The sequence below is a fragment of the Pristiophorus japonicus genome, chromosome 25, assembly GCF_044704955.1.
Source record: "Pristiophorus japonicus isolate sPriJap1 chromosome 25, sPriJap1.hap1, whole genome shotgun sequence".
NCBI classification, from domain to species: domain Eukaryota; kingdom Metazoa; phylum Chordata; class Chondrichthyes; family Pristiophoridae; genus Pristiophorus; species Pristiophorus japonicus.
The window spans coordinates 10,040,214-10,066,307 of record NC_092001.1 but is presented as its reverse complement, the minus strand read 5'-3'; the positions used below and the strand labels follow the sequence as shown (position 1 = coordinate 10,066,307).

At 44.5% G+C, this 26,094-nt stretch overlaps 18 non-coding genes across 18 annotated transcripts; all 18 read right to left on the bottom strand.

Annotated features, from left to right (window-relative positions):
- Positions 1–194: 194 nt before the first annotated feature.
- trnaf-gaa (transfer RNA phenylalanine (anticodon GAA)) lies at positions 195–272 on the bottom strand. The gene has a single exon. It is a non-coding gene; the product is annotated as a tRNA-Phe (tRNA).
- Positions 273–1,469: 1,197 nt separating this feature from the next.
- trnae-cuc (transfer RNA glutamic acid (anticodon CUC)) lies at positions 1,470–1,541 on the bottom strand. The gene has a single exon. It is a non-coding gene; the product is annotated as a tRNA-Glu (tRNA).
- A 915-nt stretch (positions 1,542–2,456) lies between these two features.
- Positions 2,457–2,534, bottom strand: trnaf-gaa (transfer RNA phenylalanine (anticodon GAA)). The gene has a single exon. It is a non-coding gene; the product is annotated as a tRNA-Phe (tRNA).
- A 1,197-nt stretch (positions 2,535–3,731) lies between these two features.
- On the bottom strand, positions 3,732–3,803 carry trnae-cuc (transfer RNA glutamic acid (anticodon CUC)). Its single transcript has one exon. It is a non-coding gene; the product is annotated as a tRNA-Glu (tRNA).
- Positions 3,804–5,992: 2,189 nt separating this feature from the next.
- Positions 5,993–6,064, bottom strand: trnae-cuc (transfer RNA glutamic acid (anticodon CUC)). The gene has a single exon. It is a non-coding gene; the product is annotated as a tRNA-Glu (tRNA).
- Positions 6,065–6,979: 915 nt separating this feature from the next.
- trnaf-gaa (transfer RNA phenylalanine (anticodon GAA)) lies at positions 6,980–7,057 on the bottom strand. Its single transcript has one exon. It is a non-coding gene; the product is annotated as a tRNA-Phe (tRNA).
- Positions 7,058–8,254: 1,197 nt separating this feature from the next.
- Positions 8,255–8,326, bottom strand: trnae-cuc (transfer RNA glutamic acid (anticodon CUC)). Its single transcript has one exon. It is a non-coding gene; the product is annotated as a tRNA-Glu (tRNA).
- Positions 8,327–10,515: 2,189 nt separating this feature from the next.
- trnae-cuc (transfer RNA glutamic acid (anticodon CUC)) lies at positions 10,516–10,587 on the bottom strand. Its single transcript has one exon. It is a non-coding gene; the product is annotated as a tRNA-Glu (tRNA).
- Positions 10,588–11,502: 915 nt separating this feature from the next.
- Positions 11,503–11,580, bottom strand: trnaf-gaa (transfer RNA phenylalanine (anticodon GAA)). The gene has a single exon. It is a non-coding gene; the product is annotated as a tRNA-Phe (tRNA).
- Positions 11,581–12,777: 1,197 nt separating this feature from the next.
- trnae-cuc (transfer RNA glutamic acid (anticodon CUC)) lies at positions 12,778–12,849 on the bottom strand. The gene has a single exon. It is a non-coding gene; the product is annotated as a tRNA-Glu (tRNA).
- Positions 12,850–13,764: 915 nt separating this feature from the next.
- On the bottom strand, positions 13,765–13,842 carry trnaf-gaa (transfer RNA phenylalanine (anticodon GAA)). Its single transcript has one exon. It is a non-coding gene; the product is annotated as a tRNA-Phe (tRNA).
- A 1,197-nt stretch (positions 13,843–15,039) lies between these two features.
- trnae-cuc (transfer RNA glutamic acid (anticodon CUC)) lies at positions 15,040–15,111 on the bottom strand. Its single transcript has one exon. It is a non-coding gene; the product is annotated as a tRNA-Glu (tRNA).
- Positions 15,112–16,026: 915 nt separating this feature from the next.
- Positions 16,027–16,104, bottom strand: trnaf-gaa (transfer RNA phenylalanine (anticodon GAA)). Its single transcript has one exon. It is a non-coding gene; the product is annotated as a tRNA-Phe (tRNA).
- Positions 16,105–17,301: 1,197 nt separating this feature from the next.
- On the bottom strand, positions 17,302–17,373 carry trnae-cuc (transfer RNA glutamic acid (anticodon CUC)). The gene has a single exon. It is a non-coding gene; the product is annotated as a tRNA-Glu (tRNA).
- A 915-nt stretch (positions 17,374–18,288) lies between these two features.
- trnaf-gaa (transfer RNA phenylalanine (anticodon GAA)) lies at positions 18,289–18,366 on the bottom strand. Its single transcript has one exon. It is a non-coding gene; the product is annotated as a tRNA-Phe (tRNA).
- Positions 18,367–19,563: 1,197 nt separating this feature from the next.
- On the bottom strand, positions 19,564–19,635 carry trnae-cuc (transfer RNA glutamic acid (anticodon CUC)). Its single transcript has one exon. It is a non-coding gene; the product is annotated as a tRNA-Glu (tRNA).
- Positions 19,636–20,550: 915 nt separating this feature from the next.
- trnaf-gaa (transfer RNA phenylalanine (anticodon GAA)) lies at positions 20,551–20,628 on the bottom strand. The gene has a single exon. It is a non-coding gene; the product is annotated as a tRNA-Phe (tRNA).
- Positions 20,629–21,825: 1,197 nt separating this feature from the next.
- trnae-cuc (transfer RNA glutamic acid (anticodon CUC)) lies at positions 21,826–21,897 on the bottom strand. The gene has a single exon. It is a non-coding gene; the product is annotated as a tRNA-Glu (tRNA).
- Positions 21,898–26,094: the final 4,197 nt, after the last annotated feature.

Genomic DNA, 26,094 nt, shown 5'->3' with positions numbered 1-26,094 from the left:
CATTGTTCACTCTTCATATACAAAACTGGGCAGAGTATAAATAGAAAGTAACAGAAAAAGAGCGCCGAATCTAAAAAAAATCATGTCGAAAATTAGTATCACGCAACCGCTGAACAGCTCTTCCCTCAAGCACTGTCTCGATATCAAACCAGCTTCTCCCCTTAAAATGAAGAAAACGCAAAATCACCAGACATTGCCGAAACCCGGGATTGAACCAGGGACCTTTAAATCTTCAGTCTAACGCTCTCCCAACTGAGCTATTTCTTCCCGACAGAAAACGAAGCAAAACTTTCTCACACCTTTTTGAAAGAAAACTTAAACCCCGGAAGGAATTGCCCCGCACACTCAGTCCTCATTTCTGGGCAATGAGCTCCGGATGTGTTCATGTAATGTATAATGATATTGAAAATCTTAATGCTCATGTTAACTTATCATTGCCCAATATCCAGGCACTCTCTGATTCCGGTATTGTGCACGTTGCTAAGTTGAAAATATGCATTTTTCCGCACTGGCAATGAATTGACTGATAGCCGGGCTGTGATCAGCTCGGTTTGTTAGGGTGATGCCGCGCATGAACGTACATGGAAGAATAATGATCATTGTGATTGTTCTCACACTGCACTTAAATGTTGGCAAACCGTAAAGTGTCAAACAGCAATTGTCGTTCCATATGTTCATTTAATGTTCTGCTGAAGTGTTCATAAAGACACAAAGTTTGCACACCAGGCTAGATCTCACAGTGCTGAAGACACAGTGAAATATACTGGAGAGTTTATAACTGTTTCAGAACATAACATGTCAGCAAAATTCCGTGTTCTGTTCTCGGCACTGATGCGTTGTGAAAGGGAGACGGGCCAAAGTCCTATTGAGCCGCACTGACCCCGAGCCAAGGCGAAATTAAAGCAGGTTCAGTTCTTAGCATTGATATGATGAAGAGAGATAACAGTCGCGAATCAACGTTAGTGATGGTGAATCTCGGTTAGATCAAAAACTCCATGAATTCTCTGCCGGGAAATTCAGATCTTGGAAATCGCCTGTGAACGCTAAACATTGATATGCAGTGAGCCAATGTTCAATATAGAAGGGGCCCAGGCCAAATGAATGCTCAAGGATAAGTTATCAGTGCCCATGGTCCAGGCATTCCCTGATTCCAGTCTTGCACACGTTGCGAAGTTTAAAATGCTGAATATTTCCACAGTGGCAATGCATTGATTGATGATAAGCCCGAGTGCTGTGGCGCAAATAGGTACCTGGAAGACTAAAGATAGCCATGATTGGCAAAATTTACGTTGTCTATCAGCAATTGGAGTTCCACTTGTTGAGCGAGATCTTGTCATTTAGTGCAGATTTTAAAACAGAAGTGTCTGTTGTATCACGACACGCTGCTGATGGTTGGGGCGACAACAGCGAGGTGAGCTGCAAGCTTGTTCAGGAACATCATTGCATTTCGAAGCACCGCAAATACAATGTTCCCTGACCGGGAATCGAACCCGGGCCGCGGCGGTGAGAGCGCCGAATCCTAACCACTAGACCACCAGGGAAGCTGCTGCAAACGTCTGTGCCAGCAAGCAGACCAACCCAGTCTTTCCTCCTTGCTGTTTCGAAATTCTCATCACATTCGCGCCAGGGAAAACTGTTCGCAGCAAATGGCAGTTGTTGTGGAGAACACCAAAGACATGTCCACGCAATCGCAGCGTTAAGTGCGGCTAGGCTTCCACTGAAATCCATTTCATTCTCTCCTTTTTCCGGGAATTTTCACTCTCGGTACCGTGTGAACATTTCATTTTGTGCTTTTGTCCTGAACTTCAGCCTTTTGCCCAACTCCAGGCGACAGAACCGTTCTGTCTGCCTGTTCTGCTTATAACCATTGACGGAAACAGGTCTCCAGTTCAGGGGTTATCAGCAAAGCAAGAAACACGTATAAACAGAAAGTTGTGCTCTGCACACCGTCGGCAAAGAAGCAATGGCTGTTATTCCAAATAATTCCCATCCCTTGGGATTCCGTGTGGATTTGTTTCGTTATGAAGATTTGATTGTAAAAGTTACTAAAAACCGAATAAAAAGTATGAAAAATTGGGATGGCCCATATGGGGATCGGGCCCGCGCTCTTGGCTTTATTAATACCACGCCCTAAACGACCGATTTAACCGGCAACAAAATGCCCCAGGGCTGCGTGAAAGCCCAGCCTAGATGATTTTGTATCCGGCACACACTGGGTGATAGAGTTACTGCATAAGAATTGAACACATCGCATCGCTTAAACATTGTTCACTCTTCATATACAAAACTGGGCAGAGTATAAATAGAAAGTAACAGAAAAAGAGCGCCGAATCTAAAAAAAATCATGTCGAAAATTAGTATCACGCAACCGCTGAACAGCTCTTCCCTCAAGCACTGTCTCGATATCAAACCAGCTTCTCCCCTTAAAATGAAGAAAACGCAAAATCACCAGACATTGCCGAAACCCGGGATTGAACCAGGGACCTTTAAATCTTCAGTCTAACGCTCTCCCAACTGAGCTATTTCTTCCCGACAGAAAACGAAGCAAAACTTTCTCACACCTTTTTGAAAGAAAACTTAAACCCCGGAAGGAATTGCCCCGCACACTCAGTCCTCATTTCTGGGCAATGAGCTCCGGATGTGTTCATGTAATGTATAATGATATTGAAAATCTTAATGCTCATGTTAACTTATCATTGCCCAATATCCAGGCACTCTCTGATTCCGGTATTGTGCACGTTGCTAAGTTGAAAATATGCATTTTTCCGCACTGGCAATGAATTGACTGATAGCCGGGCTGTGATCAGCTCGGTTTGTTAGGGTGATGCCGCGCATGAACGTACATGGAAGAATAATGATCATTGTGATTGTTCTCACACTGCACTTAAATGTTGGCAAACCGTAAAGTGTCAAACAGCAATTGTCGTTCCATATGTTCATTTAATGTTCTGCTGAAGTGTTCATAAAGACACAAAGTTTGCACACCAGGCTAGATCTCACAGTGCTGAAGACACAGTGAAATATACTGGAGAGTTTATAACTGTTTCAGAACATAACATGTCAGCAAAATTCCGTGTTCTGTTCTCGGCACTGATGCGTTGTGAAAGGGAGACGGGCCAAAGTCCTATTGAGCCGCACTGACCCCGAGCCAAGGCGAAATTAAAGCAGGTTCAGTTCTTAGCATTGATATGATGAAGAGAGATAACAGTCGCGAATCAACGTTAGTGATGGTGAATCTCGGTTAGATCAAAAACTCCATGAATTCTCTGCCGGGAAATTCAGATCTTGGAAATCGCCTGTGAACGCTAAACATTGATATGCAGTGAGCCAATGTTCAATATAGAAGGGGCCCAGGCCAAATGAATGCTCAAGGATAAGTTATCAGTGCCCATGGTCCAGGCATTCCCTGATTCCAGTCTTGCACACGTTGCGAAGTTTAAAATGCTGAATATTTCCACAGTGGCAATGCATTGATTGATGATAAGCCCGAGTGCTGTGGCGCAAATAGGTACCTGGAAGACTAAAGATAGCCATGATTGGCAAAATTTACGTTGTCTATCAGCAATTGGAGTTCCACTTGTTGAGCGAGATCTTGTCATTTAGTGCAGATTTTAAAACAGAAGTGTCTGTTGTATCACGACACGCTGCTGATGGTTGGGGCGACAACAGCGAGGTGAGCTGCAAGCTTGTTCAGGAACATCATTGCATTTCGAAGCACCGCAAATACAATGTTCCCTGACCGGGAATCGAACCCGGGCCGCGGCGGTGAGAGCGCCGAATCCTAACCACTAGACCACCAGGGAAGCTGCTGCAAACGTCTGTGCCAGCAAGCAGACCAACCCAGTCTTTCCTCCTTGCTGTTTCGAAATTCTCATCACATTCGCGCCAGGGAAAACTGTTCGCAGCAAATGGCAGTTGTTGTGGAGAACACCAAAGACATGTCCGCGCAATCGCAGCGTTAAGTGCGGCTAGGCTTCCACTGAAATCCATTTCATTCTCTCCTTTTTCCGGGAATTTTCACTCTCGGTACCGTGTGAACATTTCATTTTGTGCTTTTGTCCTGAACTTCAGCCTTTTGCCCAACTCCAGGCGACAGAACCGTTCTGTCTGCCTGTTCTGCTTATAACCATTGACGGAAACAGGTCTCCAGTTCAGGGGTTATCAGCAAAGCAAGAAACACGTATAAACAGAAAGTTGTGCTCTGCACACCGTCGGCAAAGAAGCAATGGCTGTTATTCCAAATAATTCCCATCCCTTGGGATTCCGTGTGGATTTGTTTCGTTATGAAGATTTGATTGTAAAAGTTACTAAAAACCGAATAAAAAGTATGAAAAATTGGGATGGCCCATATGGGGGTCGGGCCCGCGCTCTTGGCTTTATTAATACCACGCCCTAAACGACCGATTTAACCGGCAACAAAATGCCCCAGGGCTGCGTGAAAGCCCAGCCTAGATGATTTTGTATCCGGCACACACTGGGTGATAGAGTTACTGCATAAGAATTGAACACATCGCATCGCTTAAACATTGTTCACTCTTCATATACAAAACTGGGCAGAGTATAAATAGAAAGTAACAGAAAAAGAGCGCCGAATCTAAAAAAAATCATGTCGAAAATTAGTATCACGCAACCGCTGAACAGCTCTTCCCTCAAGCACTGTCTCGATATCAAACCAGCTTCTCCCCTTAAAATGAAGAAAACGCAAAATCACCAGATATTGCCGAAACCCGGGATTGAACCAGGGACCTTTAGATTTCAGTCTAGCGCTCTCCCAACTGAGCTATTTCTTCCCGACAGAAAACGAAGCAAAACTTTCTCACACCTTTTTGAAAGAAAACTTAAACCCCGGAAGGAATTGCCCCGCACACTCAGTCCTCATTTCTGGGCAATGAGCTCCGGATGTGTTCATGTAATGTATAATGATATTGAAAATCTTAATGCTCATGTTAACTTATCATTGCCCACGATCCAGGCACTCTCTGATTCCGGTATTGTGCACGTTGCTAAGTTGGAAATTTGCATTTTTCCGCACTGGCAATGAATTGACTGATAGCCGGGCTGTGATCAGCTCGGTTTGTTAGGGTGATGCCGCGCATGAACGTACATGGAAGAATAATGATCATTGTGATTGTTCTCACACTGCACTTAAATGTTGGCAAACCGTAAAGTGTCAAACAGCAATTGTCGTTCCATATGTTCATTTAATGTTCTGCTGAAGTGTTCATAAAGACACAAAGATTGCACACCAGGCTAGATCTCACAGTGCTGAAGACACAGTGAAATATACTGGAGAGTTTATAACTGTTTCAGAACATAACATGTCAGCAAAATTCCCTGTTCTGTTCTCGGCACTGATGCGTTGTGAAAGGGAGACGGGCCAAAGTCCTATTGAGCCGCACTGACCCCGAGCCAAGGTGAAATTAAAGCAGGTTCAGTTCTTAGCATTGATATGATGAAGAGAGATAACAGTCGCGAATCAACGTTAGTGATGGTGAATCTCGGTTAGATCAAAAACTCCATGAATTCTCTGCCGGGAAATTCAGATCTTGGAAATCGCCTGTGAACGCTAAACATTGATATGCAGTGAGCCAATGTTCAATATAGAAGGGGCCCAGGCCAAATGAATGCTCAAGGATAAGTTATCAGTGCCCATGGTCCAGGCATTCCCTGATTCCAGTCTTGCACACGTTGCGAAGTTTAAAATGCTGAATATTTCCACAGTGGCAATGCATTGATTGATGATAAGCCCGAGTGCTGTGGCGCAAATAGGTACCTGGAAGACTAAAGATAGCCATGATTGGCAAAATTTACGTTGTCTATCAGCAATTGGAGTTCCACTTGTTGAGCGAGATCTTGTCATTTAGTGCAGATTTTAAAACAGAAGTGTCTGTTGTATCACGACACGCTGCTGATGGTTGGGGCGACAACAGCGAGGTGAGCTGCAAGCTTGTTCAGGAACATCATTGCATTTCGAAGCACCGCAAATACAATGGTCCCTGACCGGGAATCCAACCCGGGCCGCGGCGGTGAGAGCGCCGAATCCTAACCACTAGACCACCAGGGAAGCTGCTGCAAACGTCTGTGCCAGCAAGCAGACCAACCCAGTCTTTCCTCCTTGCTGTTTCGAAATTCTCATCACATTCGCGCCAGGGAAAACTGTTCGCAGCAAATGGCAGTTGTTGTGGAGAACACCAAAGACATGTCCACGCAATCGCAGCGTTAAGTGCGGCTAGGCTTCCACTGAAATCCATTTCATTCTCTCCTTTTTCCGGGAATTTTCACTCTCGGTACCGTGTGAACATTTCATTTTGTGCTTTTGTCCTGAACTTCAGCCTTTTGCCCAACTCCAGGCGACAGAACCGTTCTGTCTGCCTGTTCTGCTTATAACCATTGACGGAAACAGGTCTCCAGTTCAGGGGTTATCAGCAAAGCAAGAAACACGTATAAACAGAAAGTTGTGCTCTGCACACCGTCGGCAAAGAAGCAATGGCTGTTATTCCAAATAATTCCCATCCCTTGGGATTCCGTGTGGATTTGTTTCGTTATGAAGATTTGATTGTAAAAGTTACTAAAAACCGAATAAAAAGTATGAAAAATTGGGATGGCCCATATGGGGATCGGGCCCGCGCTCTTGGCTTTATTAATACCACGCCCTAAACGACCGATTTAACCGGCAACAAAATGCCCCAGGGCTGCGTGAAAGCCCAGCCTAGATGATTTTGTATCCGGCACACACTGGGTGATAGAGTTACTGCATAAGAATTGAACACATCGCATCGCTTAAACATTGTTCACTCTTCATATACAAAACTGGGCAGAGTATAAATAGAAAGTAACAGAAAAAGAGCGCCGAATCTAAAAAAAATCATGTCGAAAATTAGTATCACGCAACCGCTGAACAGCTCTTCCCTCAAGCACTGTCTCGATATCAAACCAGCTTCTCCCCTTAAAATGAAGAAAACGCAAAATCACCAGACATTGCCGAAACCCGGGATTGAACCAGGGACCTTTAAATCTTCAGTCTAACGCTCTCCCAACTGAGCTATTTCTTCCCGACAGAAAACGAAGCAAAACTTTCTCACACCTTTTTGAAAGAAAACTTAAACCCCGGAAGGAATTGCCCCGCACACTCAGTCCTCATTTCTGGGCAATGAGCTCCGGATGTGTTCATGTAATGTATAATGATATTGAAAATCTTAATGCTCATGTTAACTTATCATTGCCCAATATCCAGGCACTCTCTGATTCCGGTATTGTGCACGTTGCTAAGTTGAAAATATGCATTTTTCCGCACTGGCAATGAATTGACTGATAGCCGGGCTGTGATCAGCTCGGTTTGTTAGGGTGATGCCGCGCATGAACGTACATGGAAGAATAATGATCATTGTGATTGTTCTCACACTGCACTTAAATGTTGGCAAACCGTAAAGTGTCAAACAGCAATTGTCGTTCCATATGTTCATTTAATGTTCTGCTGAAGTGTTCATAAAGACACAAAGTTTGCACACCAGGCTAGATCTCACAGTGCTGAAGACACAGTGAAATATACTGGAGAGTTTATAACTGTTTCAGAACATAACATGTCAGCAAAATTCCGTGTTCTGTTCTCGGCACTGATGCGTTGTGAAAGGGAGACGGGCCAAAGTCCTATTGAGCCGCACTGACCCCGAGCCAAGGCGAAATTAAAGCAGGTTCAGTTCTTAGCATTGATATGATGAAGAGAGATAACAGTCGCGAATCAACGTTAGTGATGGTGAATCTCGGTTAGATCAAAAACTCCATGAATTCTCTGCCGGGAAATTCAGATCTTGGAAATCGCCTGTGAACGCTAAACATTGATATGCAGTGAGCCAATGTTCAATATAGAAGGGGCCCAGGCCAAATGAATGCTCAAGGATAAGTTATCAGTGCCCATGGTCCAGGCATTCCCTGATTCCAGTCTTGCACACGTTGCGAAGTTTAAAATGCTGAATATTTCCACAGTGGCAATGCATTGATTGATGATAAGCCCGAGTGCTGTGGCGCAAATAGGTACCTGGAAGACTAAAGATAGCCATGATTGGCAAAATTTACGTTGTCTATCAGCAATTGGAGTTCCACTTGTTGAGCGAGATCTTGTCATTTAGTGCAGATTTTAAAACAGAAGTGTCTGTTGTATCACGACACGCTGCTGATGGTTGGGGCGACAACAGCGAGGTGAGCTGCAAGCTTGTTCAGGAACATCATTGCATTTCGAAGCACCGCAAATACAATGTTCCCTGACCGGGAATCGAACCCGGGCCGCGGCGGTGAGAGCGCCGAATCCTAACCACTAGACCACCAGGGAAGCTGCTGCAAACGTCTGTGCCAGCAAGCAGACCAACCCAGTCTTTCCTCCTTGCTGTTTCGAAATTCTCATCACATTCGCGCCAGGGAAAACTGTTCGCAGCAAATGGCAGTTGTTGTGGAGAACACCAAAGACATGTCCGCGCAATCGCAGCGTTAAGTGCGGCTAGGCTTCCACTGAAATCCATTTCATTCTCTCCTTTTTCCGGGAATTTTCACTCTCGGTACCGTGTGAACATTTCATTTTGTGCTTTTGTCCTGAACTTCAGCCTTTTGCCCAACTCCAGGCGACAGAACCGTTCTGTCTGCCTGTTCTGCTTATAACCATTGACGGAAACAGGTCTCCAGTTCAGGGGTTATCAGCAAAGCAAGAAACACGTATAAACAGAAAGTTGTGCTCTGCACACCGTCGGCAAAGAAGCAATGGCTGTTATTCCAAATAATTCCCATCCCTTGGGATTCCGTGTGGATTTGTTTCGTTATGAAGATTTGATTGTAAAAGTTACTAAAAACCGAATAAAAAGTATGAAAAATTGGGATGGCCCATATGGGGGTCGGGCCCGCGCTCTTGGCTTTATTAATACCACGCCCTAAACGACCGATTTAACCGGCAACAAAATGCCCCAGGGCTGCGTGAAAGCCCAGCCTAGATGATTTTGTATCCGGCACACACTGGGTGATAGAGTTACTGCATAAGAATTGAACACATCGCATCGCTTAAACATTGTTCACTCTTCATATACAAAACTGGGCAGAGTATAAATAGAAAGTAACAGAAAAAGAGCGCCGAATCTAAAAAAAATCATGTCGAAAATTAGTATCACGCAACCGCTGAACAGCTCTTCCCTCAAGCACTGTCTCGATATCAAACCAGCTTCTCCCCTTAAAATGAAGAAAACGCAAAATCACCAGATATTGCCGAAACCCGGGATTGAACCAGGGACCTTTAGATTTCAGTCTAACGCTCTCCCAACTGAGCTATTTCTTCCCGACAGAAAACGAAGCAAAACTTTCTCACACCTTTTTGAAAGAAAACTTAAACCCCGGAAGGAATTGCCCCGCACACTCAGTCCTCATTTCTGGGCAATGAGCTCCGGATGTGTTCATGTAATGTATAATGATATTGAAAATCTTAATGCTCATGTTAACTTATCATTGCCCACGATCCAGGCACTCTCTGATTCCGGTATTGTGCACGTTGCTAAGTTGGAAATTTGCATTTTTCCGCACTGGCAATGAATTGACTGATAGCCGGGCTGTGATCAGCTCGGTTTGTTAGGGTGATGCCGCGCATGAACGTACATGGAAGAATAATGATCATTGTGATTGTTCTCACACTGCACTTAAATGTTGGCAAACCGTAAAGTGTCAAACAGCAATTGTCGTTCCATATGTTCATTTAATGTTCTGCTGAAGTGTTCATAAAGACACAAAGATTGCACACCAGGCTAGATCTCACAGTGCTGAAGACACAGTGAAATATACTGGAGAGTTTATAACTGTTTCAGAACATAACATGTCAGCAAAATTCCCTGTTCTGTTCTCGGCACTGATGCGTTGTGAAAGGGAGACGGGCCAAAGTCCTATTGAGCCGCACTGACCCCGAGCCAAGGTGAAATTAAAGCAGGTTCAGTTCTTAGCATTGATATGATGAAGAGAGATAACAGTCGCGAATCAACGTTAGTGATGGTGAATCTCGGTTAGATCAAAAACTCCATGAATTCTCTGCCGGGAAATTCAGATCTTGGAAATCGCCTGTGAACGCTAAACATTGATATGCAGTGAGCCAATGTTCAATATAGAAGGGGCCCAGGCCAAATGAATGCTCAAGGATAAGTTATCAGTGCCCATGGTCCAGGCATTCCCTGATTCCAGTCTTGCACACGTTGCGAAGTTTAAAATGCTGAATATTTCCACAGTGGCAATGCATTGATTGATGATAAGCCCGAGTGCTGTGGCGCAAATAGGTACCTGGAAGACTAAAGATAGCCATGATTGGCAAAATTTACGTTGTCTATCAGCAATTGGAGTTCCACTTGTTGAGCGAGATCTTGTCATTTAGTGCAGATTTTAAAACAGAAGTGTCTGTTGTATCACGACACGCTGCTGATGGTTGGGGCGACAACAGCGAGGTGAGCTGCAAGCTTGTTCAGGAACATCATTGCATTTCGAAGCACCGCAAATACAATGGTCCCTGACCGGGAATCCAACCCGGGCCGCGGCGGTGAGAGCGCCGAATCCTAACCACTAGACCACCAGGGAAGCTGCTGCAAACGTCTGTGCCAGCAAGCAGACCAACCCAGTCTTTCCTCCTTGCTGTTTCGAAATTCTCATCACATTCGCGCCAGGGAAAACTGTTCGCAGCAAATGGCAGTTGTTGTGGAGAACACCAAAGACATGTCCACGCAATCGCAGCGTTAAGTGCGGCTAGGCTTCCACTGAAATCCATTTCATTCTCTCCTTTTTCCGGGAATTTTCACTCTCGGTACCGTGTGAACATTTCATTTTGTGCTTTTGTCCTGAACTTCAGCCTTTTGCCCAACTCCAGGCGACAGAACCGTTCTGTCTGCCTGTTCTGCTTATAACCATTGACGGAAACAGGTCTCCAGTTCAGGGGTTATCAGCAAAGCAAGAAACACGTATAAACAGAAAGTTGTGCTCTGCACACCGTCGGCAAAGAAGCAATGGCTGTTATTCCAAATAATTCCCATCCCTTGGGATTCCGTGTGGATTTGTTTCGTTATGAAGATTTGATTGTAAAAGTTACTAAAAACCGAATAAAAAGTATGAAAAATTGGGATGGCCCATATGGGGATCGGGCCCGCGCTCTTGGCTTTATTAATACCACGCCCTAAACGACCGATTTAACCGGCAACAAAATGCCCCAGGGCTGCGTGAAAGCCCAGCCTAGATGATTTTGTATCCGGCACACACTGGGTGATAGAGTTACTGCATAAGAATTGAACACATCGCATCGCTTAAACATTGTTCACTCTTCATATACAAAACTGGGCAGAGTATAAATAGAAAGTAACAGAAAAAGAGCGCCGAATCTAAAAAAAATCATGTCGAAAATTAGTATCACGCAACCGCTGAACAGCTCTTCCCTCAAGCACTGTCTCGATATCAAACCAGCTTCTCCCCTTAAAATGAAGAAAACGCAAAATCACCAGACATTGCCGAAACCCGGGATTGAACCAGGGACCTTTAAATCTTCAGTCTAACGCTCTCCCAACTGAGCTATTTCTTCCCGACAGAAAACGAAGCAAAACTTTCTCACACCTTTTTGAAAGAAAACTTAAACCCCGGAAGGAATTGCCCCGCACACTCAGTCCTCATTTCTGGGCAATGAGCTCCGGATGTGTTCATGTAATGTATAATGATATTGAAAATCTTAATGCTCATGTTAACTTATCATTGCCCAATATCCAGGCACTCTCTGATTCCGGTATTGTGCACGTTGCTAAGTTGAAAATATGCATTTTTCCGCACTGGCAATGAATTGACTGATAGCCGGGCTGTGATCAGCTCGGTTTGTTAGGGTGATGCCGCGCATGAACGTACATGGAAGAATAATGATCATTGTGATTGTTCTCACACTGCACTTAAATGTTGGCAAACCGTAAAGTGTCAAACAGCAATTGTCGTTCCATATGTTCATTTAATGTTCTGCTGAAGTGTTCATAAAGACACAAAGTTTGCACACCAGGCTAGATCTCACAGTGCTGAAGACACAGTGAAATATACTGGAGAGTTTATAACTGTTTCAGAACATAACATGTCAGCAAAATTCCGTGTTCTGTTCTCGGCACTGATGCGTTGTGAAAGGGAGACGGGCCAAAGTCCTATTGAGCCGCACTGACCCCGAGCCAAGGCGAAATTAAAGCAGGTTCAGTTCTTAGCATTGATATGATGAAGAGAGATAACAGTCGCGAATCAACGTTAGTGATGGTGAATCTCGGTTAGATCAAAAACTCCATGAATTCTCTGCCGGGAAATTCAGATCTTGGAAATCGCCTGTGAACGCTAAACATTGATATGCAGTGAGCCAATGTTCAATATAGAAGGGGCCCAGGCCAAATGAATGCTCAAGGATAAGTTATCAGTGCCCATGGTCCAGGCATTCCCTGATTCCAGTCTTGCACACGTTGCAAAGTTTAAAATGCTGAATATTTCCACAGTGGCAATGCATTGATTGATGATAAGCCCGAGTGCTGTGGCGCAAATAGGTACCTGGAAGACTAAAGATAGCCATGATTGGCAAAATTTACGTTGTCTATCAGCAATTGGAGTTCCACTTGTTGAGCGAGATCTTGTCATTTAGTGCAGATTTTAAAACAGAAGTGTCTGTTGTATCACGACACGCTGCTGATGGTTGGGGCGACAACAGCGAGGTGAGCTGCAAGCTTGTTCAGGAACATCATTGCATTTCGAAGCACCGCAAATACAATGTTCCCTGACCGGGAATCGAACCCGGGCCGCGGCGGTGAGAGCGCCGAATCCTAACCACTAGACCACCAGGGAAGCTGCTGCAAACGTCTGTGCCAGCAAGCAGACCAACCCAGTCTTTCCTCCTTGCTGTTTCGAAATTCTCATCACATTCGCGCCAGGGAAAACTGTTCGCAGCAAATGGCAGTTGTTGTGGAGAACACCAAAGACATGTCCGCGCAATCGCAGCGTTAAGTGCGGCTAGGCTTCCACTGAAATCCATTTCATTCTCTCCTTTTTCCGGGAATTTTCACTCTCGGTACCGTGTGAACATTTCATTTTGTGCTTTTGTCCTGAACTTCAGCCTTTTGCCCAACTCCAGGCGACAGAACCGTTCTGTCTGCCTGTTCTGCTTCTAACCATTGACAGAAACAGGTCTCCAGTTCAGGGGTTATCAGCAAAGCAAGAAACACGTATAAACAGAAAGTTGTGCCCTGCACACCGTCGGCAAAGAAGCAATGGCAGTTATTCCAAATAATTCCCATCCCTTGGGATTCCGTGTGGATTTGTTTCGTTATGAAGATTTGATTGTAAAAGTTACTAAAAACCGAATAAAAAGTATGAAAAATTGGGATGGCCCATATGGGGATCGGGCCCGCGCTCTTGGCTTTATTAATACCACGCCCTAAACGACCGATTTAACCGGCAACAAAATGCCCCAGGGCTGCGTGAAAGCCCAGCCTAGATGATTTTGTATCCGGCACACACTGGGTGATAGAGTTACTGCATAAGAATTGAACACATCGCATCGCTTAAACATTGTTCACTCTTCATATACAAAACTGGGCAGAGTATAAATAGAAAGTAACAGAAAAAGAGCGCCGAATCTAAAAAAAATCATGTCGAAAATTAGTATCACGCAACCGCTGAACAGCTCTTCCCTCAAGCACTGTCTCGATATCAAACCAGCTTCTCCCCTTAAAATGAAGAAAACGCAAAATCACCAGATATTGCCGAAACCCGGGATTGAACCAGGGACCTTTAGATCTTCAGTCTAACGCTCTCCCAACTGAGCTATTTCTTCCCGACAGAAAACGAAGCAAAACTTTCTCACACCTTTTTGAAAGAAAACTTAAACCCCGGAAGGAATTGCCCCGCACACTCAGTCCTCATTTCTGGGCAATGAGCTCCGGATGTGTTCATGTAATGTATAATGATATTGAAAATCTTAATGCTCATGTTAACTTATCATTGCCCACGATCCAGGCACTCTCTGATTCCGGTATTGTGCACGTTGCTAAGTTGGAAATTTGCATTTTTCCGCACTGGCAATGAATTGACTGATAGCCGGGCTGTGATCAGCTCGGTTTGTTAGGGTGATGCCGCGCATGAACGTACATGGAAGAATAATGATCATTGTGATTGTTCTCACACTGCACTTAAATGTTGGCAAACCGTAAAGTGTCAAACAGCAATTGTCGTTCCATATGTTCATTTAATGTTCTGCTGAAGTGTTCATAAAGACACAAAGATTGCACACCAGGCTAGATCTCACAGTGCTGAAGACACAGTGAAATATACTGGAGAGTTTATAACTGTTTCAGAACATAACATGTCAGCAAAATTCCCTGTTCTGTTCTCGGCACTGATGCGTTGTGAAAGGGAGACGGGCCAAAGTCCTATTGAGCCGCACTGACCCCGAGCCAAGGTGAAATTAAAGCAGGTTCAGTTCTTAGCATTGATATGATGAAGAGAGATAACAGTCGCGAATCAACGTTAGTGATGGTGAATCTCGGTTAGATCAAAAACTCCATGAATTCTCTGCCGGGAAATTCAGATCTTGGAAATCGCCTGTGAACGCTAAACATTGATATGCAGTGAGCCAATGTTCAATATAGAAGGGGCCCAGGCCAAATGAATGCTCAAGGATAAGTTATCAGTGCCCATGGTCCAGGCATTCCCTGATTCCAGTCTTGCACACGTTGCGAAGTTTAAAAAACTGAATATTTCCACAGTGGCAATGCATTGATTGATGATAAGCCCGAGTGCTGTGGCGCAAATAGGTACCTGGAAGACTAAAGATAGCCATGATTGGCAAAATTTACGTTGTCTATCAGCAATTGGAGTTCCACTTGTTGAGCGAGATCTTGTCATTTAGTGCAGATTTTAAAACAGAAGTGTCTGTTGTATCACGACACGCTGCTGATGGTTGGGGCGACAACAGCGAGGTGAGCTGCAAGCTTGTTCAGGAACATCATTGCATTTCGAAGCACCGCAAATACAATGTTCCCTGACCGGGAATCGAACCCGGGCCGCGGCGGTGAGAGCGCCGAATCCTAACCACTAGACCACCAGGGAAGCTGCTGCAAACGTCTGTGCCAGCAAGCAGACCAACCCAGTCTTTCCTCCTTGCTGTTTCGAAATTCTCATCACATTCGCGCCAGGGAAAACTGTTCGCAGCAAATGGCAGTTGTTGTGGAGAACACCAAAGACATGTCCGCGCAATCGCAGCGTTAAGTGCGGCTAGGCTTCCACTGAAATCCATTTCATTCTCTCCTTTTTCCGGGAATTTTCACTCTCGGTACCGTGTGAACATTTCATTTTGTGCTTTTGTCCTGAACTTCAGCCTTTTGCCCAACTCCAGGCGACAGAACCGTTCTGTCTGCCTGTTCTGCTTATAACCATTGACGGAAACAGGTCTCCAGTTCAGGGGTTATCAGCAAAGCAAGAAACACGTATAAACAGAAAGTTGTGCTCTGCACACCGTCGGCAAAGAAGCAATGGCTGTTATTCCAAATAATTCCCATCCCTTGGGATTCCGTGTGGATTTGTTTCGTTATGAAGATTTGATTGTAAAAGTTACTAAAAACCGAATAAAAAGTATGAAAAATTGGGATGGCCCATATGGGGATCGGGCCCGCGCTCTTGGCTTTATTAATACCACGCCCTAAACGACCGATTTAACCGGCAACAAAATGCCCCAGGGCTGCGTGAAAGCCCAGCCTAGATGATTTTGTATCCGGCACACACTGGGTGATAGAGTTACTGCATAAGAATTGAACACATCGCATCGCTTAAACATTGTTCACTCTTCATATACAAAACTGGGCAGAGTATAAATAGAAAGTAACAGAAAAAGAGCGCCGAATCTAAAAAAAATCATGTCGAAAATTAGTATCACGCAACCGCTGAACAGCTCTTCCCTCAAGCACTGTCTCGATATCAAACCAGCTTCTCCCCTTAAAATGAAGAAAACGCAAAATCACCAGACATTGCCGAAACCCGGGATTGAACCAGGGACCTTTAAATCTTCAGTCTAACGCTCTCCCAACTGAGCTATTTCTTCCCGACAGAAAACGAAGCAAAACTTTCTCACACCTTTTTGAAAGAAAACTTAAACCCCGGAAGGAATTGCCCCGCACACTCAGTCCTCATTTCTGGGCAATGAGCTCCGGATGTGTTCATGTAATGTATAATGATATTGAAAATCTTAATGCTCATGTTAACTTATCATTGCCCAATATCCAGGCACTCTCTGATTCCGGTATTGTGCACGTTGCTAAGTTGAAAATATGCATTTTTCCGCACTGGCAATGAATTGACTGATAGCCGGGCTGTGATCAGCTCGGTTTGTTAGGGTGATGCCGCGCATGAACGTACATGGAAGAATAATGATCATTGTGATTGTTCTCACACTGCACTTAAATGTTGGCAAACCGTAAAGTGTCAAACAGCAATTGTCGTTCCATATGTTCATTTAATGTTCTGCTGAAGTGTTCATAAAGACACAAAGTTTGCACACCAGGCTAGATCTCACAGTGCTGAAGACACAGTGAAATATACTGGAGAGTTTATAACTGTTTCAGAACATAACATGTCAGCAAAATTCCGTGTTCTGTTCTCGGCACTGATGCGTTGTGAAAGGGAGACGGGCCAAAGTCCTATTGAGCCGCACTGACCCCGAGCCAAGGCGAAATTAAAGCAGGTTCAGTTCTTAGCATTGATATGATGAAGAGAGATAACAGTCGCGAATCAACGTTAGTGATGGTGAATCTCGGTTAGATCAAAAACTCCATGAATTCTCTGCCGGGAAATTCAGATCTTGGAAATCGCCTGTGAACGCTAAACATTGATATGCAGTGAGCCAATGTTCAATATAGAAGGGGCCCAGGCCAAATGAATGCTCAAGGATAAGTTATCAGTGCCCATGGTCCAGGCATTCCCTGATTCCAGTCTTGCACACGTTGCAAAGTTTAAAATGCTGAATATTTCCACAGTGGCAATGCATTGATTGATGATAAGCCCGAGTGCTGTGGCGCAAATAGGTACCTGGAAGACTAAAGATAGCCATGATTGGCAAAATTTACGTTGTCTATCAGCAATTGGAGTTCCACTTGTTGAGCGAGATCTTGTCATTTAGTGCAGATTTTAAAACAGAAGTGTCTGTTGTATCACGACACGCTGCTGATGGTTGGGGCGACAACAGCGAGGTGAGCTGCAAGCTTGTTCAGGAACATCATTGCATTTCGAAGCACCGCAAATACAATGTTCCCTGACCGGGAATCGAACCCGGGCCGCGGCGGTGAGAGCGCCGAATCCTAACCACTAGACCACCAGGGAAGCTGCTGCAAACGTCTGTGCCAGCAAGCAGACCAACCCAGTCTTTCCTCCTTGCTGTTTCGAAATTCTCATCACATTCGCGCCAGGGAAAACTGTTCGCAGCAAATGGCAGTTGTTGTGGAGAACACCAAAGACATGTCCGCGCAATCGCAGCGTTAAGTGCGGCTAGGCTTCCACTGAAATCCATTTCATTCTCTCCTTTTTCCGGGAATTTTCACTCTCGGTACCGTGTGAACATTTCATTTTGTGCTTTTGTCCTGAACTTCAGCCTTTTGCCCAACTCCAGGCGACAGAACCGTTCTGTCTGCCTGTTCTGCTTCTAACCATTGACAGAAACAGGTCTCCAGTTCAGGGGTTATCAGCAAAGCAAGAAACACGTATAAACAGAAAGTTGTGCCCTGCACACCGTCGGCAAAGAAGCAATGGCAGTTATTCCAAATAATTCCCATCCCTTGGGATTCCGTGTGGATTTGTTTCGTTATGAAGATTTGATTGTAAAAGTTACTAAAAACCGAATAAAAAGTATGAAAAATTGGGATGGCCCATATGGGGATCGGGCCCGCGCTCTTGGCTTTATTAATACCACGCCCTAAACGACCGATTTAACCGGCAACAAAATGCCCCAGGGCTGCGTGAAAGCCCAGCCTAGATGATTTTGTATCCGGCACACACTGGGTGATAGAGTTACTGCATAAGAATTGAACACATCGCATCGCTTAAACATTGTTCACTCTTCATATACAAAACTGGGCAGAGTATAAATAGAAAGTAACAGAAAAAGAGCGCCGAATCTAAAAAAAATCATGTCGAAAATTAGTATCACGCAACCGCTGAACAGCTCTTCCCTCAAGCACTGTCTCGATATCAAACCAGCTTCTCCCCTTAAAATGAAGAAAACGCAAAATCACCAGATATTGCCGAAACCCGGGATTGAACCAGGGACCTTTAGATCTTCAGTCTAACGCTCTCCCAACTGAGCTATTTCTTCCCGACAGAAAACGAAGCAAAACTTTCTCACACCTTTTTGAAAGAAAACTTAAACCCCGGAAGGAATTGCCCCGCACACTCAGTCCTCATTTCTGGGCAATGAGCTCCGGATGTGTTCATGTAATGTATAATGATATTGAAAATCTTAATGCTCATGTTAACTTATCATTGCCCACGATCCAGGCACTCTCTGATTCCGGTATTGTGCACGTTGCTAAGTTGGAAATTTGCATTTTTCCGCACTGGCAATGAATTGACTGATAGCCGGGCTGTGATCAGCTCGGTTTGTTAGGGTGATGCCGCGCATGAACGTACATGGAAGAATAATGATCATTGTGATTGTTCTCACACTGCACTTAAATGTTGGCAAACCGTAAAGTGTCAAACAGCAATTGTCGTTCCATATGTTCATTTAATGTTCTGCTGAAGTGTTCATAAAGACACAAAGATTGCACACCAGGCTAGATCTCACAGTGCTGAAGACACAGTGAAATATACTGGAGAGTTTATAACTGTTTCAGAACATAACATGTCAGCAAAATTCCCTGTTCTGTTCTCGGCACTGATGCGTTGTGAAAGGGAGACGGGCCAAAGTCCTATTGAGCCGCACTGACCCCGAGCCAAGGTGAAATTAAAGCAGGTTCAGTTCTTAGCATTGATATGATGAAGAGAGATAACAGTCGCGAATCAACGTTAGTGATGGTGAATCTCGGTTAGATCAAAAACTCCATGAATTCTCTGCCGGGAAATTCAGATCTTGGAAATCGCCTGTGAACGCTAAACATTGATATGCAGTGAGCCAATGTTCAATATAGAAGGGGCCCAGGCCAAATGAATGCTCAAGGATAAGTTATCAGTGCCCATGGTCCAGGCATTCCCTGATTCCAGTCTTGCACACGTTGCGAAGTTTAAAAAACTGAATATTTCCACAGTGGCAATGCATTGATTGATGATAAGCCCGAGTGCTGTGGCGCAAATAGGTACCTGGAAGACTAAAGATAGCCATGATTGGCAAAATTTACGTTGTCTATCAGCAATTGGAGTTCCACTTGTTGAGCGAGATCTTGTCATTTAGTGCAGATTTTAAAACAGAAGTGTCTGTTGTATCACGACACGCTGCTGATGGTTGGGGCGACAACAGCGAGGTGAGCTGCAAGCTTGTTCAGGAACATCATTGCATTTCGAAGCACCGCAAATACAATGTTCCCTGACCGGGAATCGAACCCGGGCCGCGGCGGTGAGAGCGCCGAATCCTAACCACTAGACCACCAGGGAAGCTGCTGCAAACGTCTGTGCCAGCAAGCAGACCAACCCAGTCTTTCCTCCTTGCTGTTTCGAAATTCTCATCACATTCGCGCCAGGGAAAACTGTTCGCAGCAAATGGCAGTTGTTGTGGAGAACACCAAAGACATGTCCGCGCAATCGCAGCGTTAAGTGCGGCTAGGCTTCCACTGAAATCCATTTCATTCTCTCCTTTTTCCGGGAATTTTCACTCTCGGTACCGTGTGAACATTTCATTTTGTGCTTTTGTCCTGAACTTCAGCCTTTTGCCCAACTCCAGGCGACAGAACCGTTCTGTCTGCCTGTTCTGCTTATAACCATTGACGGAAACAGGTCTCCAGTTCAGGGGTTATCAGCAAAGCAAGAAACACGTATAAACAGAAAGTTGTGCTCTGCACACCGTCGGCAAAGAAGCAATGGCTGTTATTCCAAATAATTCCCATCCCTTGGGATTCCGTGTGGATTTGTTTCGTTATGAAGATTTGATTGTAAAAGTTACTAAAAACCGAATAAAAAGTATGAAAAATTGGGATGGCCCATATGGGGGTCGGGCCCGCGCTCTTGGCTTTATTAATACCACGCCCTAAACGACCGATTTAACCGGCAACAAAATGCCCCAGGGCTGCGTGAAAGCCCAGCCTAGATGATTTTGTATCCGGCACACACTGGGTGATAGAGTTACTGCATAAGAATTGAACACATCGCATCGCTTAAACATTGTTCACTCTTCATATACAAAACTGGGCAGAGTATAAATAGAAAGTAACAGAAAAAGAGCGCCGAATCTAAAAAAAATCATGTCGAAAATTAGTATCACGCAACCGCTGAACAGCTCTTCCCTCAAGCACTGTCTCGATATCAAACCAGCTTCTCCCCTTAAAATGAAGAAAACGCAAAATCACCAGATATTGCCGAAACCCGGGATTGAACCAGGGACCTTTAGATCTTCAGTCTAACGCTCTCCCAACTGAGCTATTTCTTCCCGACAGAAAACGAAGCAAAACTTTCTCACACCTTTTTGAAAGAAAACTTAAACCCCGGAAGGAATTGTCCCGCACACTCAGTCCTCATTTCTGGGCAATGAGCTCCGGATGTGTTCATGTAATGTATAATGATATTGAAAATCTTAATGCTCATGTTAACTTATCATTGCCCACGATCCAGGCACTCTCTGATTCCGGTATTGTGCACGTTGCTAAGTTGGAAATTTGCATTTTTCCGCACTGGCAATGAATTGACTGATAGCCGGGCTGTGATCAGCTCGGTTTGTTAGGGTGATGCCGCGCATGAACGTACATGGAAGAATAATGATCATTGTGATTGTTCTCACACTGCACTTAAATGTTGGCAAACCGTAAAGTGTCAAACAGCAATTGTCGTTCCATATGTTCATTTAATGTTCTGCTGAAGTGTTCATAAAGACACAAAGATTGCACACCAGGCTAGATCTCACAGTGCTGAAGACACAGTGAAATATACTGGAGAGTTTATAACTGTTTCAGAACATAACATGTCAGCAAAATTCCCTGTTCTGTTCTCGGCACTGATGCGTTGTGAAAGGGAGATGGGCCAAAGTCCTATTGAGCCGCACTGACCCCGAGCCAAGGTGAAATTAAAGCAGGTTCAGTTCTTAGCATTGATATGATGAAGAGAGATAACAGTCGCGAATCAACGTTAGTGATGGTGAATCTCGGTTAGATCAAAAACTCCATTTATTCTCTGCCGGGAAATTCAGATCTTGGAAATCGCCTGTGAACGCTAAACATTGATATGCAGTGAGCCAATGTTCAATATAGAAGGGGCCCAGGCCAAATGAATGCTCAAGGATAAGTTATCAGTGCCCATGGTCCAGGCATTCCCTGATTCCAGTCTTGCACACGTTGCGAAGTTTAAAATGCTGAATATTTCCACAGTGGCAATGCATTGATTGATGATAAGCCCGAGTGCTGTGGCGCAAATAGGTACCTGGAAGACTAAAGATAGCCATGATTGGCAAAATTTACGTTGTCTATCAGCAATTGGAGTTCCACTTGTTGAGCGAGATCTTGTCATTTAGTGCAGATTTTAAAACAGAAGTGTCTGTTGTATCACGACACGCTGCTGATGGTTGGGGCGACAACAGCGAGGTGAGCTGCAAGCTTGTTCAGGAACATCATTGCATTTCGAAGCACCGCAAATACAATGTTCCCTGACCGGGAATCGAACCCGGGCCGCGGTGGTGAGAGCGCCGAATCCTAACCACTAGATCACCAGGGAAGCTGCTGCAAACGTCTGTGCCAGCAAGCAGACCAACCCAGTCTTTCCTCCTTGCTGTTTCGAAATTCTCATCACATTCGCGCCAGGGAAAACTGTTCGCAGCAAATGGCAGTTGTTGTGGAGAACACCAAAGACATGTCTGCGCAATCACAGCGTTAAGTGCGGCTAGGCTTCCACTGAAATCCAATTCATTCTCTCCTTTTTCCAGGAATTTTCACTCTCGGCCGAAATAGCTCAGTTGGGAGAGCAATAACTGAAAATCTAAAGGTCTCTGGTTCAATCCCGGATTCAGCAATATCTGGTGATTTTGCGTTCCTTTCATTTTAAGTTGAGACACTGGTTTTCTATCGAGACAGTGCTTGAGGAATAGGCTGTTCAGCGGTTGCGTGATACTAATTTTCAACATGATTTTTTTTTAGATCCCGCGCGCTTTTTTTATTACTTTCTATTTATACTCTGCCCAGTTTTGTATATGAAGAGTGAACAATGTTGAAGCGATGCGATGTGTTCAATGCTTGAGCAGTAACTCTATCACCCATTGTGTGCCGGATACACAATCCCCTCAGGCTGGGCTTTCACGCAGCCCTAGGGTATTTTGTTGCCGGTAAACTTGGTCGGTTAGGACGTGGTATTCATAAAGACAAGAGCGCGGGCCCGATCCCCGTACGGGCCATCCCAATTTTTTCATAATTTTTATTCGGTTTTTAGTAACTTTTACAATCAACCTTCATAATGAAACAAATCCACACGGAATCGCAAGGGATGGGAATTATTTGGAATAACAGCCATTGCTTCTTTGCCGACGGTGTGCAGAGCACAACTTTCTGTTTATATGTGTTTCTTGGTTTGCTGATAACCGATGAACGGGAGACCTGTTACCGTCAATGGTTATAAGCAGAACAGACAGACAGAAAGGTTCTGTCGCCCGTAGCTGAGGAAAAGGCTGCAGTTCAGGACAAAAACACCAAATGAAAGTGAAAGATACCGTGAAAAGGACAGAATGAAATAGATTTCAATGGACGCCTACACGCACTTAATGATGTAGTTGCATTGACATGTCGTTGGTGTTCTCCATAAAAATGCCATTTGCTACGAACTATTTTGCCAGGCGCGAATGTGATGAGAATTTAGAAGGAGCAAGGAGAAAGGACTGGATTGGTCTGCTTGCTGGCAAAATATTTGCAGCTGCTTCCCTGGTGATCTCGTGAGTAGCATTCCGTGTTTTCACTGGCACAGACCTGGGTTCGATTCACGGGTAAAAAACGTTGTATTTTTGGCTGTTCGAACTGCAATGCGTCCCGGATCAAATATACAGCTCTCCACAGTTTGCTGCCTCAAGCACCAGCAGCGCATCCTTCATTGCAGTGTTAAAACATACAGTTCTGTGCCTTCTGTTTTAAAGTCAGCAGCACATGACTAGATCTCGCTCAACAAGTGGAACTACAATTGCTGATTGACACTGGAAATGTCGCCAATCATGGCTATCTTTAATCTTCCAAGTACCTTTTTGGGGCACATCAATCAAGCTTATCATCAATCAATGCATTGCCAGTGTGGAAATATTCAGCATTATACACTTCGCAACATGTTCAAGACTGGAATCAGAGAATGCCTGGACTATGGGCACTGATACCTTATTCTGAGCATTCATTTGGCCTGGGCCACTCCTCCTACATTGCACATTGGCTCACTGTGTGTCTATGTATAGCGTTCATTTGCGATTTCCAAGCTCTGAATTTCCCAGACGAGGATTCATGGACAGTTTGATCTCACCGAGATTCAACATCAATATCATTAAATGTCTCCTTGCGTCGCGACTCTTAACCTTGGTGGCTTAGTGGTGAGGATTCGATGCAGTCACCGTCGCGGACCGTGTTTGATTCCGGGGCGATGGGCAATGAAAACTTAATCTGGGCATTAAGATTTTCATTATGCGTTAACACAACCTGAGTTCCGAGATCTGATCAGGACCTATTGCCCCGAAGAGATGGCTGTGTGGTTGGGGAATTTCTTCCTGGATTAGGTTTTTTTCAAAATGTGTTTTCTTTCATTTGTACAGATGAAAATAGCTTATTTGGGAGAGTGTTCGACAGTAGGTCTAAAGGTTCCTGGTTCAATCCTAGGTTTCTGCAATTTCTGGTTATTTTGTCTTCGCTTCATTTTGAGGGGAAGGCTGGTTTCATACCGGGACATTGCTGAGAAATTGCGTGACAATAATTTTCAACATGAATTCTGTTAGATTCATTCACTCTTTTTCTGTTACTTTTTATTGACGCTCTGTCCAGTTTCTCGTCTCTTCACATTTTGGAGAAGAGCATTGAGCGACAAATTAAACGCTCATCCCGTGCTGTCGGATCTCACAGTCTCTGAGGGAGGGAAATGCAACCCCGATAAACCACGGCCCGGCAAAATCTTCCCATACACCCAGCACAAGCACACTAAAAACAGGCACAGCAGCATTTGCTGCGGATCCGCAGCGAGTAAAATTGTCTTTGATCTCTGATAGTTGTAAATAAATTGTGGTGTATATGTGTTCGTGAAACGTGTAGCTGTGAGTTGTTCTTTGGTATATAAATAAATATACTTCCCTGTGTTAGTGTTTGTCTATTAAAGTGCATTAGTTTTATTTATAATTGCATTGCGGAGAACATCTGTTTGTTGTAAATGTATTTCTTGGTTATATCTTTGAATCTGTATTACTCATCCTCCATTGCCAAATTATGTGCAAGAAGCACCTCAGCGATCGCACAGGACAGCTAATACGTAGATAGAGTTTGGAGACACATCAATTGTAGTGGAAACGTAAAATGCTGGAAATCTCAGGAGGTCAGGCAGCATCTGTGGAGAGGAAGCAATGTTAACGTTTCTGGTCGATGACACTTTGTTTGAACTGGAGAGTGTTGGAGAAGAACCGATTCTTAACAAGCATTGAGATGGTTAGGGGAGGATCATTCTTTTCTCTTCTTGTTCCAGATTACAGCTTCCCCAGTAGTTTGCTTTTGTATTAGTTAATTCCTCTCCACAGATGCTGCCTAACCTGCTGAGATTTACAGCATTTTCTGTTTTCATTCCAGACTCTAGCATCCACACTATTTTGCTTTTGTATTAGTGTTTACTTCAAGAATTTGTTCTTTTCCAACACTTTCCAGTTCTGATTAAGTGGGATCGACCCGAAACGTTAACTCGGCTTCCTAAGCACAGATGCTGCCTGACCTGCTGAGATTTCCAGCAGTTTCTGTTATTATTCAAGTAGCCAGCATCTACAGTATTTTGCTTTTACCTTACCTTGTCTCCGGAGATCCCAATTCCCATGTTTCTGGAGCCAATTCCCGTGTTTCTAGCGCTTTATCCAATATTTATCGTTAATATCCTGTTTCAGGAGGAAATCCCCTTGTTTCTGGGGTTATATTGACTATTTCTGGAGACCGCATTAGTACAATGGAGCTGTAGATGGATTCACTTTGGAGCATCCACAATGCTGAAGATATCGAGAATAGAGCGTTTAATGAGTTGGTAGATAGCGGATGGGGGACCATCAAGCAGAACATGAATGGGAAGGCAGTGGATGAGTCATCTCCATCTAAATCAAATATACCGTTTTGGATATTGTTTGGGGGCATGGCTCATCAGGGGAAGGTAGCAGCAGCAAAGCTCATGGCACCGTGGTTGGCTCTAATGCAAAGGAGAGCAGGAAAAAGAATGGGAGAGCTATAGTGGTACGGGGTTCTATTGTAAGGGGAATAGATAGGCGTTTCTGCGGTCACAACAGAGATTCCAGGATGGTATGTTGCCTCCTTGGTGCAATGGTCAAAAATGTTCCAGAGCGGCTGCAGGAAATTCTGCAGGGGGAGCGGAAACAGCCAGTTGTCATGCTGCATATAGGTACCAACGATATAGGTAAAGAAATGCGATAAGATCCGACAAGCTGAATGTCGGGAGCTAGGATTTATATTGAAAGATAGGCCCTAAAAGTTAGTAATCTCAGGATGGCTGTCAGTGCCACGTGTTAGTCAGAGTAGAGATAGTAGGATAGATAAGATGAATGCGTGGCTTGAGGAGGAGTGGTGCAGGAGGGAGCGACTCAAAGTCCTGGGATATTGGAACCGGTTCTGGGGGCGGTGGGCACAGTACAAACGGGACGGTCTGCACCTGGGCAGGACCAGAACCAATATCCTAGGGGGAGTGTTTGCTAGTGCT